The following is a 12562-nucleotide window of genomic DNA, read 5'->3' on the forward strand; positions in this document are numbered from 1 at the left end:
TCTGTGCTGCTTCTTAATGGTGAAATAACTTCAGCTGAGAAAGTCTCATAGTCAAGTACTTCTCTCTGACCTACTCTACCGCCTTTCTATTGGTGCTAGAAAAAACAGTGTTATAAAAGCCCTAAAAGTGCCAACACACCTAAAAAATATTTGGCTTTTCGTTGGAGGATGGGACCCAACTGACCACATAAAATCCAAATAAAGAGCATGTAAGAGCTCTTCCCCATATCTTTCATGTGTGCCTGGAAATAAATTTTATATACCTTGCCAGCAAGACTTCTTTCTTCCACAGTGCTATAGGCCTGTGGCTTCGCAGCATGCACAGTCTGACATGCAGACACTTTGAGAGCTGGGTGAGGTTTTCTTTATGCCATCTTGCTGGACCCAGCACCCTTCTGGCACTTTTTGTTGGGCAAATGTCCTTAGGTGGGCAGCAAAAAGGACTCCAGTGTCCTTCCAATTTTACAGCAAAAGACAAGTTAAAGGGTTTAGGCAGGGTACACATCACTGGGCTATAGGCAGCATACCAGGGACCCAGTTTACCCAAAAGTCTTGTGCTTATTTCGTAATGAATCGTGATCCAGATTTTTTTTTTTAGCCAGTCAAATTTAGCAGGGGGGGGGTGGTATACCAACTTTAGTGACACTAATGTTAATAAGTTCTGATAACCCACTGCCATCGGACCAGCCGTGATCCAGATTCTTAAAACAAAAAAAAAGGTATGATAAAAGGACAATATGGAGTCATTTGCCTTTCTTAAATGAAAGAAAGACTTGAATTTATACAGCCTCCGTTCTCCAAAGGCTCAACATGTCTGCCCATGTGTTATCTCCCTTTTCTTTGGTTCATCCCTGTAATGCAATAAAGGATCTTGTTGCTTGGGATCAATGACAGTGACCAAGTGTGTGGGTTTACTCTTGCTCACCACAAGAGGGCTCCCCTGTGCCCTCCTACTTACCCCTTCCCTACCTAGTAAGTGGCTAGCACTGTACAGGTGCTACAGGTACCCAGGACCTCTGACCACAAGCAACTGCAGCCTAGAATAGGCAAGTCCAACAAGGGAGATTTGCAAGTGGAAAGAAAATTACAAGAGAGTGTTAAGAAGAAAGCCAAGCTGCAGGGATTGGGTATGGAAGTGGAAAGTCACGTTGGCACAAAAGGAAGTGAGCGAAGGCTTTTAACAAGCAAAGTTTCAGCTTAAATTGTAAGTGAAACAATTGGAAAACAGTTTAAACCTTTTTAATTAGTTACATTAATTGAATCAGGCTTTCTACTCACCAAAATGACTGTATTTTATATGACGTTTGGCTGAAAGGACTAAACTATTTTTCAACTATGAAATAGATAGAAAAAAATGCTTCTAGCCCTGTTACCCTCTCTAATCCTTCTCCACATTATAAATAGTACATTCCTTTTTAAAATTCAGATCTCATTACTTCATTCAACCTGAAAACTATCACTCTACAGTTTGGCCTCCAAGCAACTTGGCAGCTTAGTGGTAGAGTTCTTGCCTAGCGTATGCAAGGTCGTAGGTTTGAGCTCCAACACTGCAAAACGACATAACGTGGCTTCCAAGTCCTGACATTGTCTAATCCAGTGACCCTCCACCCTTATCCTCACTACGCATTTAACTACTGGCAGGACTGAGTTATTGGCTCTGCAGGTTCCCACATTTACCAGGCTTCACACATCCAACCCAATTCGACTGCCCAGGTCTCTTATGGGTCTGTTTAAACCAGTAGATTAGTCTGGGGACTATGGTGTGTTTATACCTGCAAGTAATGACACAACTCCAGGAGTGTGCCAGTGTGTATTTGTTGAGTGATTGAATGCAAATTGCACTAAATACAATAGAATCTAGCTGTTAGGTCTTGCATTTTCTGCTAGGGCTGCATCACAAAATAGCAGAGACTGTATGATTTAAACAATAGCAGTTTACTTTCTCACAGTTTTGGAGACTGAAAGATTAAGGTGTTGGCAGATTTGGCTTCTCCTGAGCCTGCCCTCTATCTCTTGATCCCCACATGACCTTGTCTGTGTGATTGCACATACCTGGCGTGTCTTCTTGTCAGAGCACCAGTCAGAGTGGGTTAAGTCCCCCACTCTAAAATGACCTCAGTTTACTTTAAACACTTTTTCAGTCCAAATACAGTCACATTTGAGGGTAGGCTTCAACATATGAATTTGGAAGGGCACAATTTATCTGAGAACAGGCCTGCAACCATTTCCTGAGCAACTGAAATGGTGTCCTGTGACAATGTAACAGATTTGCAGTCTCTGACCCTACTTCCTATGCTGCCAATTAAGTATCATGCTTAATGTAAAACCCAGCAGTGAGCACCAGCCCTCTTTGCAGGGTGGCAGCTTTACTATTAAACTTACCCCAGCAGGGTTGGAGCTGTAGAAGATGCTGTCTCAGAATTCAAGAAAAGGTATTATAGGATAAAACTTTAAGCCAATTTGAAAATAACTGAGCAACTACTAATTATCAAGTTAGAGGCATTTTTTGTCTTACTAGTCATGAAGACCTACTCAAACTGCAATATCCAGAAAGTCTTAAGAGAATGCACTATAAGGAATTGGTTCTTCTGATCCTCAGCTCTGACTGGGTCTTGCTTCCTTGAAGCTATAGGCTCTGCCTCACTGTGATCACACTGCTGGCCATGTGAGAGTGGACTAAATTATAGCTGAGTAATGTCCTCCTCTCCTACAAGAATCATTCATATGTTAAAACCATAACACCTAATGTAACTGTATTTGAAGACAAGGTCTTTAAGGGGCCATGTCTTAGGAAGAGGAAGAGACATGCTGGGGGGCTCTTTTACCTCACTCACACAGCAGAATGACCTTGTGGGAAAGAGAGAAGGAGGCCCATCTGCCACCAGGAGGAGACCTCGCCAGAAGCAACCTCAATCTTCTACTACCAGGAGACAATACATTCATGTTTTTAGGACACCTCTGTAGTATTTTGTTAATACCAGTTTGTAAAATGCAAAAGCCCAGATCTTGTCCTAGTCCTGCTGAATGAGAACCCTATTTAAATAGGCTAATTGGCATGCACATTGCTGTTTGAGAGGCTGTCCTAGAATACCTGCTGTCCCAAAACTCGTCCACACTTGATCCCGTAATCAGGAACTTCAGCTTCATAGTGAGAGATAATGTACAAACAAATCAAATGAAAAAGAATTTAATGACACGTGTAAAGAAATGTTACCTAAACTCAAACATGCCATCTACTCCTTTTGTCTGTTGAGTGCTTCTCTTACTATTAAGAACTCCCACATCCTATGCAATGATCTCTAGCAAGACTGATCTATGAAGGGTCCCTGCCAGACATCACCCATGGGAAACCAGCCCTCTTTGGTTTTTTCCTGTCCGACACCACTTGTACAGACTGAGTCCTGCTAGTTTGTCACCCAAACCCAGGGACAGATGATGATGAAAGACAAACACTTGGAGTCAGTTTAACATCCAGGCAGCCAGGGGGCTCTTGCCTTGAGTAGCACAGGAGCCCTGAGCACCTGACTCAGCCTGCCTTTGCTATAGCAAACAGAAACACCAAAACAACATCCAGGATTTGGAGGCAGATTTATTTGCATGGACAGGCACTGCTTAGGATCATATCCAAAATATCAGGCCCTGATCTCTGGTGGTCTAGGGCTTATATGAGATAAGCAAGCAGGGAAAACACAGGCAGAATGGCTTGTCAATTAGGGATTGGTTTTTACAATGTGTAGCATAATGACCAGCTATGCATCACAGTGACATCATTCCTATGAGACAAAAGTAACAGAAACTGTGACCAGAACTATTAGCTGGCAACTAACAAACTGAAGTGTAGCTGGGAGTGATGGGGTGGGTGGCATCTTCTGCTACATTTTTTCCCCTCTTTTAGTTTTCCTGGCAAATCTTTGCTGGGCATGTTACATGTCATCTTTTTCAACAAGGCCAACTAGAATCAATAGCACTGAGGCAGTCAGTGATCCTAGGATAGACCCAGCCAAGGTCTACACAATTGTCTAATTACAGAGTTTTCCCCTAAGTTGCTTTTAGAAAGAAACGTAATTTAAGCCTCTCTGTTCTGTAACATTACTCTGGCAAGGTAGTGAGGGTCAATTAATCTGATCTGTAAGAATATCCAATGTGGATCCGAAATCAATTCCACACTGTAGTGGCGCACACTAACACAGTGAAGCAGGTTGACTGACGTGGAGGGGTGAGGGCCTTGGTAAGTTGCCCAGGCTGGACTTGAACTTGCACCCCTCCTGCCCCAGCCTTGCAGAGTTCTGGGATTACATGGAGAAGGGAGAACATGGTGGACAGACAACAGCAACTACTGAACGCTCTCTAAAGGCTCGGCTCAGAGGCCAGGAATGATGCGGACTAAGGAGATACGAACCAGTAGAGATATGCTCTGCTGACTCAGGAATGAACTGGGCTGAGAGAATCCAACTTGGAATACAGTCCTGGCGCTAAAATAGGAACAGAAAAATCTCGGTGTGGAGGCTCGACTCCACGCCATTGGAAACCGCGGCTTGGATTTCCCGCCGCGCGGCGGCCGGCTACCTCCACAGCGGCTCAGCAAGGAGAGACGCGACCCCCGAGCTCTGGGAACGGGCGTCTGGGAACGGTCTCAGAAACGCAACGGGCAGGAAGGAAGGCTGACTGGTGGCGAGGTGAGCGAGGAACTGACTCCCTACCGCAGTTTGACTCCAGCGGAGGATTTTCTGGGCGCGGGCAGTCCTGTAAGAGCAGGGCGCGGTGGCAACTGCAGCCGCGCATTTCCCTCTCGGACGGGATTGGTGAAAGGTGCCTGGCCGGAGGGACGCTGCTCGCGGACTCCCTAGGCTGGCCTAGCCCAGATCCCAGAGCCTGACGGTGGCCCGGAGGAGCGACCGACTTCCGCGTAGGCTGCCTCCTCCGCAACTCCCTGGGGCGCAGCGGTGAGCTGGAACAACTAGCCAGCGCAATTCGATCAAGCTGTAGCTGACAGGCAGGGAAGCCGGGCCTCCTGTGTAAGATTACATTTTATAAGGAACAGAAAATATGGGGAAGGGAAGCAACAAAAAAGGCTCCTCGACCCCCAATCCTGAGAATCAGGCAATAGTGGACACTGTACCAATATACATTAAGCGCCATTTAGAGAGCCTCATAGACCAATTCAGGAATGAAGTTATCAATGACCTGAAGCTAGAAGTATGCAGAATAGTTAGAGAAATGCTAAGCACCACCCAGGAAAAAGCAGATGGTGGAGTGGAAGAACAGAAAAAGAGGGGAGAATTGCTTGATGGAGAAAACAGAGAAAGCATTGAGTATGTGAAGCAGGTGCAAAGGGACTATCAAGAAATCAAGAAGTATACCCAAGACTGGCATAACAGCTTGAAAGAAACTAAGGACAGACTATCTGAATTGGAGGGCAGACTTGAAACATGGGAGAATGAAATGAAAAACTTCTTAAAAATAACAAAGAAACACACAGCAATAATACAAAGACAAGAAGATGATAAGAGGAGCCATAACTTAAGGATTAAGAACATAAAAGAAGAAGTAGGGACACAAACAAGTGAACTACAAAAGCTACTCACAGAAATAATCCAGGAGAATTTTCCTAATTTAGCAAAAGGTAAAGATACTCAAATGTATGAGGCATACAGGACCCCAGCTACCTACAACCCTAACAGAGAAACACCCAGGCATATAATAATAAAAATTCCAGAAATTCAATACAAGAACAGAATATTAAAAGCTGTAAGAGACAAGAAACAGATCACTTACAAGGGAAGACCCATCAAAATTACAGCAGATTTCTCTTCACAAACCATCAAATCACGAAGAGCATGGGGAGAAATAATTCAAGCTTTGAAAGATAATAATCTACAGCCAAGATTGAGATATCCTGCACAACTGTCCCTGGAAATTGATGGAAAAACGAGGTGCTTCCAAGATAAAGAGGAACTGGGGGAATTTGCAACCACCAATCCAACCCTACAGAAAGTATTGCAGGATATTCTAAAAAAAGAAAAATACAAAGAACCCAGAAATAGGGGCGGGGAGGCCACAACGAATAGAGCAGAGACCAAAACGAAGAAGACAAACTGACAGCTACTGACAGAAAAAGAGCTCAACAGAAATGAGACAGAGAAGATTGGATGATAGGAACAGCTTTTTTTGGAGAAAATGACATCTTAATAGGTAATGCTGATTTAGTACCATCTTGTTTTGAAGTCTCATCTAGCTTTTGTTCTTCTGTCTCCAATGGTCTAAACAGGTTGTATCTTATTGGATTTTACTATGTACGATAGTATAAGAAAAAACCTTTTAAAGACAAGGAGATTATACAGAGACCATTGTTCATTTTCTGTTAGTCGATTCTAAATACTCTATAATGCTGTTATTCTCTTAAATGGATTTACATTGTTTTGATATACTTAATGCTACAGTATATGAAGTTGTACTCAAGGACTTCAGGGAGGGAGTCAATATGGTAACTATTTTTGGGTCAGGATTAGCTGGTGGTGAAACACTATTCTGCTTAAATGGTTATGTTTTGATCTGCCCTGTTTCGCTGTTATGCCCTCTTTTTTTCTCAATCTCCACTCCATTATTTACTTTTTTATTTTTACCCATTTAATTACAGGGAAAAATATAGCAGGATATAATATAGTAACCCACTTTGACTTTCTATTATCTCGATTTGAAGCCCTGTATTACTCTCACCATCTTGTTTTTGACTGAGGTTCGTATATTCTGTTTTGCTGGATAGTATCAGGTTCGAAAGTTTAGGCATCAGCTGAGAAGATAATGAGATTCATTATAACGCCCATTCTCGTTGACTTTTATCTACTTTTGAAGACCTACAATGTCTCCAATGTTTTGGTTTTGTCGGTTTTATTCTTTACGGTTTTGTTCAATTGTATTACAACTAATGATATAGGCAATTCTATAAGAAATAGCGGGAGGCATTAGGGTAACCATTGTTGATCACCTTGTATTATGTTTTTATATTATCTATTATGTCCACCCTTTTGACTTGACCGATTCTGTTCTGTTATGTCACATTTGGTTTTACTCTCTTCCAAAAAAGCAACAAGAACCGTGGGAGCAATGAAACCCAAAATGTGTAATAGTCACTGTACAAAAGAGAGGAAAAGAAAGTGCTCTAAACTATATAACTGCATGTATATTTAAAAGTATAAGATAGAAAATGATATCACAGAGTTTTATTGGATCATTGAACAGAACTGTTTGCAGTATCATTGGTGGAATGTCCACTCTACAAGCTTTAATTTTGTGACTTGAACAATTATTTCTAAGATGGCAATATGTAATCCATTAACTAGTGATTTCCTACTGCACATTTTTATATTCTGTAAATCTGTATAACTTGTACCCCTTCACTGTTTTTTTTTCTTTCTTTTCTTTTCTCCTTAAATAAAAATAAAAAAATAAAAATAAAAGAATATCCAATGTGCCTTGGATGCACATCAAATCTTGGTCAAGTGTTTGATTGATTGTTCTATTCTCCTGGGGCAACTGTTCATAGAGCTTAAGGCAAAAACTACAGCTAGCAGGGGAAAGGGAAGCAAGGACTGGGGTAAGCATCCTGAAAAAACCTCAAAAATCAAGAGAAATAGGTATGATGCAATCCTGTGTATGATATCTACTGGCTTCAGTCATACATGGACTTGTCTGCCCTTGGAGTGGCCAGAGCAAGGCTTCCAGTGCATTATCTCTTGAGAGTGAACTCTGGTCCAGGTAAACTCTCCAGCAGATCTAAGGCTGAATTTCTGAAACTTGTAGACTTAGTTAATATGTACCTAGGTTATATGTGCATGCAAGAGTGTACACGAGTACTGCAGGTAGTGATATAGCAGCAGACCCTATAAACCCCTGCTGTCTTTTTTAGTGCAGGTAGGGAATACCTTGGGCCAGCCTGACTACTTGCAGATAAGCACTAACTGATATTTGTAACCCCTGTAAAGCTTTATTTCTGTGTAATTTATCTATGTATTTTTAAATGAGGACAGTCCACTGTGTTGCATGACATCAGGGTCAGTGACATAGATGCCGAAGCCTGAGCCACTGCAGAGGTACAGGTGCCAGTGCTGCAGTTTGAGATTGCAGTCTGATCTTCTGGGAGTACCAGGTAAAGTTTTTCTGGGCTTGATGTCTCAGTCGGTGGATCACCAGAGGTGCTTAGGAGCTTAGGCTTGGTATCATTGGTGGCAGGTTTCCAAACAGCAGCAGGAAGCAGTAATAAGAGAGGAGCTTTGGTCAAAACCACTTTGTCCAAAGTGGCTACAGCCTATCCAGCGTGTCAAACTTCATTACTAACAGAACTACTTTCATCAATAAACAGAGTGTACTCAGCATCTGTCAGGAGGTTTACTTTTTAGTCATAGTCTGGGGGCCCATCATGGTGGACAGATATGTGGCAGGGCTGAGTGGTCCACAGTTATTTAGAAGGTCCATTACAGCACGTGGCACCTGAACAGTTAGTTCTTAGCCTCAGGTAAGCTTGTCAGCTTTTTGATTGGAAGGACAGTGGCTAAATAAGCATGAAGGCAAAGTGGGAGGCAGCACTTAGGGACCAGATCCAAGTATTTGGACAGGTAGGTCACTGGGCACTCCCAAGGGCTGACAGTCTGAATAAGCATCATTGTTTTTGTGAACTTAAAGATGCAGATTCCACAGAAGCCAAGAAATTTGCAGAGTTTCTCTCTTGTAACCAGTTTCTGCCAGATACTGTAGCAGAGATTTTGTGCCTTTCCAGTAGACAGCTTGGATGTCTATAATCAGAAGTGCAGTGATATTGTGTATTGGGGAGTTAGTGAGGTCAGCTGTGACAGCTTCTCCAAAGAGGATAAACAAGGTTTTGAACCTCTGAGAGGTTGAGTCCAGGTCAATTGACCTTTGAGTCCAGAATTAATGTCCTTTCAAAGAGGGGATGTCTGACAGAAGCCAAGAGAAGGCAGAAGAAGGAATTCTTCAGGTCCAGGCAGGCATACCAGCAGGCTGTGGGTGGCAGAAGACTGACACAGTGTGTATGGAGGACAATTGCAGCAGCATTGGCAGTTCAGAGATTTTGAACTGGCTTATAGGCAGGAGAGGTATATTTTAGAGTTTGACAGTCTATAAACATTTTGCAGTTTTTAAGCTTCATTTTTTCTTTCTTGAGGGACCATGACAGAGCTGAGAGGGACAGAGAAACAGGTTTTCCCAGAAAGAAGTGACAGGAATCTGGCCAAATCTGTTGGAGCCTCCCCCAAAATAGTAGGAGAGTTCCCAAACTGTCATGGCAATTGAGTAACAATCCAAAAAGCGTGTGTGAGTTGAGAACCACAGTCTATGAGGGTTCCATATGGTTTTAGGTGGCTGATATGTAGCTGGAAGCCTGTTTATGCGTCTTGTGACATCTGACAGCAATTAGAGTTACAGTGAGGTAGCATGATTGATGGCCAGGCCCAGAGACCTCTGGAAGGAGAGTTTCAGTTTTCAGTTACCTGTCTTAGGCTAATGTAAGAGTCATCTTTCTCTGAGGGAACAGTCAAAATTGAAAGTGCAATGTTAAACAAGAGAGAGGCTGACTGACTTGGTGCAAAGGAGATGGTTGCTTCTAACTTGAAGAGGAGGTCTTTCCCAGGAGTGGTATGGGGACTAGCTTCTACAGAAATTCATGTTTGGTGAGATTACCTCCTAAGTTGCTGGCAGAAGGGGTGAGAGGCAAGAGTCCCAGTTGCCCCAGGGATGGTAACTTTTCTACATAGGGGAATTTTGTTCCATTGTCTACCAGGAAAGTCACAGGTTTGCTCTTGACTTTTTCAATGACCATGGGATCTTGGGAGTCCATTTTCATAGAGCTCAGTCCTGTCCTATCCATCCAGGCCTGACAGAGTGAGGCCTGACAGGTTCAGGCTGAGGTGGGTGTGGATAGTCAGGCTTTTTTGTGACTTTCTGATGGAGGGGGCACTTATTTTTTGTGTCCATTGACATTATAACTTACAGCCAAAGGGTATGTTTGTCTATCAGACCGGATTTTTTTATGGACATTAAGTGCTTTTCTTTTATTGGATTTCTGAATAATAGTGGTTGATGAGCTTTTTGAACCCCTTTTTGACATCTTTGAGAAGTGCTCACAGGCCATAGCAACTCGTTCACTGGGACTGACAGTCCAAGTTTTCCTCAGTCAAAATGTGGAACTCAGAAGGAGTTCCTCATGGTCATCTCAAGTGGACATTTGATAATGCCACCTAACCAAGATAGTCACAACTGTGAAGCAGGAGATGTAGGGGAAGGGCATCTATGGCTGAATACAAGCAATAGACAGCTGGAACTAGTTCAATTGGCTGGAAATCAACAAGTCAGGAGAGGGGAGTAAAGCTATACATGTTGGCAGGAAGTGTGGCAGCCAATGAGGCTGCCAAGGTAGAATTCTCTGGAAGAATGGGCCTCTTTTTTCCTTTGAGATGCAAGTAGTAGTTCAGTTTCATTTTTAATTTCATAAAAGTCCTTTTCTTGCGGTTAGAGACTGTGGCTTTTGACTAGTTCCCATCTCTGACTTCCTACGTGTATGCTGTGTACCCTTGAACCATGGAGCAACAGACAAAGAGGGTGGATGCTCTCAGAGGAAGACCAATTAGATGATCACCTGGCCATATCCTTTTCAAAGACTTAGATACAATTTAACTAAGGAGGGTGTGATTTTTCCATTATGACATAATGTCAATCACCACAGAACTGCAGATGAGGACCCAGTCAGCCACCACAACCAGTGCATCCCAGTCTTAGTGCACAGACAGAGCAGCCTGTTGCTTCCACTATTCATTCTACTCACTCATCCATTAAATAGACACTCAAAATTTAAACATTTCAAGCCCTTCCCTTAGAGGTGGTTCTAACTAGTAAGAGTTGATCAGACTCCCCTTCTGCTTGAGCTGAGCAGGACTGGTATACAGATTAACTAGAGTGTCCATGGGGGTCTTATCAGAATCAGGAAAGCAGCAGGAAGGTAGACAGACATACTGTGTCCTCCTCCTTTCGGAGTCTGATATGAACTGCTTGGTAAGAATCCTCCTCCAGACCTCCGAGAGGACTTGAGAAATCTCAAAGGTGCATCTTCCCATCAGGACCTGGAAAGGTCTTTGCTTCATCCTTGAGGGCCACGATCAGTGACCCAAAAGGTCAGCAGGGTGGGTTTTCTCAGCCAATGTACCAGAGTCTATGGAAAACAGAAACACTAAAACAGCACCCAGGATTAGGAGGCAAATTTATTTTACATTAATCAGGCTCTGATCTCTGGTGGTCTAGGGCTTATGTGGGATAAGCAAGTAGAAAACACAGAGACAGAATGGCTTGTCAATTAGAGATTGGTTTTTATAATATGCATCATAGTGACCAGTTAGGCATCACAGTGACCGAGTGTTTTTAAGAAACAAAAGAACAAGAATTATAACAGGAACTATTACCTGGGCAACTAAATGAAATGAAGTATACTGGCAGGGTAGAAGTACCTTCTACTACACTTTTATTCAAACACTGATACAAACAATTGAAGTAACACAAGATTCATTTGCCTTCCCTTTCTATTAGTACATACCTAGGTAAACAACCTGATTTCAACTGTATAAACCTTTCTTTTGCACTAACAAAGCATGCCAATTAGGCTTCAATTCTCCTTAACTAGTCCTAGCCAACTGTGACCCTTCATTGGCCTGTTCATTAGAATTTGTCAAAACATCTCATCAAACAGGTCCGAAAGGAGCTCCCCTGAGATTTAATGTACAGATGCCAAGAGGAAAAGGATCTCTTTCCTTTGGATCATAAACTTAATAATATGGGCTTAAAATTGCCAATTTTCATTCAGCAAGAAGAAGTGAGACCAACCTGCAAAGAAAACCAGAAAAGAATAAGAAAGAGGGACCCCAAATCTAGCATAACTCAGATTCATCAGTTATTTAACCCAATTTGTGCTGAATCTAGTTCCAGTGGGGTTTTGCCATTTGCAAATGTTCAAGTATTAGGACAGTTTTCCTCAAAAAATCTGCTACAATGGTTGACTAATCTGGCAACCATCTATTTCAAGTGGTATGTGCCAGGGATCACACCAAATGCCAGGGATATCAATGTGTGGCCTCTTTCTTCTTTCTGAAAGTCTGGACACTGGCACCAGTGTGAAGTCCAAGATGGCATAAGCCATGCCATGGAAATGTTCAATGCCACAAATGCACTGTGAGGAAAGTTGGTGGGAACACATGGGAAAGTGGGAGAAGCCACAGGGACCAGGTGAAGGTTTGGCAAAGGGCTTAGTGTTCAGGTAGATACCTAAAACATTTAGATGTAGAAAACAGTGTTTCAACCAGGAGTCAACTTTTGCAGAAAACAAGGATGTGTGAAATACTTGTGGCTTGTGACCTGGTCAGGGCACAGACTTGACCATAGAGGTTGAGGAAATGGTGAAGTGAGATTGCAGAGGTGGATGAATGACACTGTGACAAAATCTCTCCAGCCAAAGAATCTTACCAAATCCTGAGCAGCAGCAAGAAATGTGTGTGTCTGAGCAGGG

At 42.7% G+C, this 12562-nt stretch overlaps 1 long non-coding RNA gene across 1 annotated transcript in view; it reads right to left on the reverse strand.

Annotated features, from left to right (window-relative positions):
- LOC134478291 (uncharacterized) overlaps nt 1-12562 on the reverse strand; it is a 45214-nt gene that overhangs the window by 1749 nt on the left and 30903 nt on the right. The gene's annotated exons all lie outside the window — the stretch shown is intronic.

The sequence above is a fragment of the Cavia porcellus genome, unplaced genomic scaffold (genome assembly GCF_034190915.1).
Source record: "Cavia porcellus strain 051 isolate PalLab524CR breed Dunkin Hartley unplaced genomic scaffold, mCavPor4.1 scaffold_12, whole genome shotgun sequence".
NCBI lineage: Eukaryota > Metazoa > Chordata > Mammalia > Rodentia > Caviidae > Cavia > Cavia porcellus.